The sequence below is a fragment of the Belonocnema kinseyi genome, chromosome 9 (genome assembly GCF_010883055.1).
Source record: "Belonocnema kinseyi isolate 2016_QV_RU_SX_M_011 chromosome 9, B_treatae_v1, whole genome shotgun sequence".
NCBI lineage: Eukaryota > Metazoa > Arthropoda > Insecta > Hymenoptera > Cynipidae > Belonocnema > Belonocnema kinseyi.
Window position 1 is genome coordinate 25,513,080 of NC_046665.1, and position 3,346 is coordinate 25,516,425.

A 3,346-nucleotide genomic window follows, 5' to 3' on the forward strand; every position below is an offset into this window, starting at 1 on the left:
TACGTTAAAATTTTGAACGCTTTCTATTTATTTATGATTAATAATTTTTTGTAAATAAACTTTTAAGTTTACAATTCAAATGTCGAAGACTTTAATTCCATCGACTTAAAAATTACTTATATTTCATAGTTGAAAATAAGATTTCGAAAGTTTTGAGTTTGTATTGATTCCATTTTCAAAAATATGATATACAAACATTTCAATATTTAACGTTTTAAAATTTTTCATTTTTCTCAATTTCAATCTGAATCTTTTAGAAATTTCAAGAGATTTCAAAAGGTTTTTAAGGATTTTAAATATTTGAGGATGTTTCAAAAGATGTCAAGGAATTAAAATTTTTTTTTCTAATTTAAAGGAATTTCAAATAATTTTAACAATTTTAGCAGAGTTATTTAAAAAAGTTCCAAAGTATGTTAGAAATGTTTAAAGGGTGTCAAGGTGTTTCAAAATATTTTGAAGGTGTCGAAATACTTAAGAGTATTTTAAAAGGTTCCAAGGAATTTTCAATTGATTACAGTAATTTAATATGAGATTTCAAAGGATTTGAAATATTTCAGGGTATTTTTCAAATTTCAAAGCATTTTTAAGAGATCTCAAAAGATTTTAAAGGATTTTAAATATTTGAGGATGTTTAAAAGGATTTCAAAGAGTTTTCAATTCATTTTTATAGTTTAAAGAAATGTCTAAGAATTTGAACAATTATAGCAGGGTTGTTTAAAAAAACTCCAAAGTACCTTATAAATCTTGAAAAGATGTCAAACTGTTTCAAAATATTTTGAAGGTTTCGAAATATTTGAGAGTATTGTAAAAGGTTCCAAGGAATTCTCAATTGATTACAGTAATTTAATATGAGATTTTAAAGGATTTGATATATCTTAAGATATTTGAAGAGATTCCCAGAAATTTTCCATTGATTTCAATAATTTAGTATGAGATTTTAAAGGATTTGAAATATTTTAGGGTATATTTAAAATTGCATGGAATTTTCAAGAGCTTTGCAAAATTTCAAGAGATTTTTAATATTTTAGGATGTTTTACAACATTTCAAACATTTTCAATTAATTTTAATAATTTAAAGCAGTTTCAAAGAATTTTAATTATTTTCAACTTTTCAGGTTGAAAGTGGAACTGCTTTGTTGAAAATTTAGTTGTTTTTTTTGGTTGATGATTTATCAATTTAGTTGAAAAAATTTGTTTTTGGAAAATTAAACTATTTTGTAGAAAATTTTTGTTTTTTTTTTTTGTTTAAAAATTAATTTCTTTTAACTGCAAGAAAATAATTCTTTTTTGTAGAAAAATTGACTATGATTAAACATTAATTTTTGTATAGAAAATTAGACTTGGGTGAAAATAAATTTGTTTTGTGCAAAGTTCATGTATTTGATTAAAAATTCGTTTTTTTTTAGTATACAATTCAGCCTTTTTGATGAAATTTTAAATTTTTCTTACAAAATTTAGCTATTTTGTTGAAAACAGATTCAACAACTTTTTTTCTTAATTTATGTATTTTATTCCAAATTTTTTTTTTCAAAAAACTAATTGTTTTAGTTAAAAGCTGAATTGAACCGCTGGCGACCAAAAGGGGACACGGCCAGATTCAGCCTGAGAAGTATTGTCCTGAGTGTCAATTTTAAAAATCTTTCTAATTTCAATTTTAAAGACTGATACTTGTAGAGAATTTCAAGGCGCATCTTTTTTTCCTCTTGCGAAAAAATTTATAGGTTTTGTAGTTTTTGAGATAATTGGTAAAAAGTGGGTTTTTTGAAAACGAAAAATTCCAATCTTTTTTCACTTCAACTCACGCTAATTTAGCCAATTTTTATCACTTCCCGATTTCCCCAATATAAAGTATGTGTTTAAGTCTTCTGAAACTATCTAGGAAAGAAGAATAAGAATATTGTAATAAACAAAAAAGTAGACCATCTACATATTATATATAGTTCAGTAAAAGAATTATTTAAAAAATAAAGAATAAAAAAAGTCATAAAATATTAAATTTATGATTAAAATTTATTTAAAAATTGTATTGACTGTTTCCAATCGTACCTGATTTCTGGAACATTTTTTCTTATTTTTAATCCACGAATCTTCATTTCTAGTTCTTTTTCTACCTTGTTTCATTTTAATATCTTTTTCTTTTTAATTAATATTCTCAAAAATATCTCAAAAATCTCAATAATCTCAAAAAAAATCTTTTCCAACTATTTTAAGAAACAATCACTTCGCTGATTCTATGCTTTATTTGTAGAATTTCATAGAAGATGACAAAAAAAGTTACTGTTGTGCATTTGTTTTGGTAAGATTGACTTGACCTTAACGTTGTTCGCTGCAGCACGTACGTAGCCGGCCAGGCACGTTTTTGGGCAGCGTCAAGATTACCGCTTGGATTTTAAAACATTCATAATTTTTGAACTATTAATCCAATTGATCTAACACTTTCCAGAAAACTTCTTTGAACCTTAATGAACAACTTTCTCACTGAAAGCTTTCCGTAGCTTAAAATTCGTTCGCTAAACGAGGCGCTTGAAGGTTAAAATTCATTATTTTTGCATTGCCTCAAACAAAAATTAATAACTTTTTTGTTTATTACAATATTCTCGTTATTCTTTCTTAAATAGTTTCAGAAGACTTAAATACGTACATTGTATTGGGGAAATCGGGAAATGATGAAAATTGGATAAATTAGCGCGAGTTGAAGTGAAAAAAGATTGGAATTTTTCGTTTTCAAAAAATCCACTTTTTTCCAATTATCTCAAAAACTACAAAACCTATAAATTTTTGCAAGAGGGAAAAAGATGCGCCTTGAAATTCTCTACAAGCATCAGTCTTTGAAATTGAAATTAGAAAGATTTTTAAAATTGACTCTCAGGACAATACTTCTCAGGCTGAATCCGGCCGTGTCCCCTTTTGGTCGCCAGCGGTTCAATTATTTCTATCAAATGATAGTCAAACAGTTATTAATATTAATATAATATTTTATAATTATAATATTAACATCAATAATATATAATAATATGCATATTGTATACACCTGAAAAACATAACCTCGGAATCGAGTCATGCATGAAATTAAAAATAACGCGAAACATCAAAATCGCCAATTTCTTTAATTTCTTTCTGATGGCGATCGAGATATAAATATAAGACCACCGAAGTCTTCCAAAACTGTCAGATCGACAACAAAGATATCTTTGTGGTAACTAATGGAGCAGAAATCAATCTCGGGCATAAACTTAATTGGTAAACCATTTCTGCCAAGAGGGCGCAGTTATCAGCGCATGCTTTTCACATCCTCTTATCAAAGATATTATAAACGTAGATGCGGTACGGGGCGTCGGAATGGGGA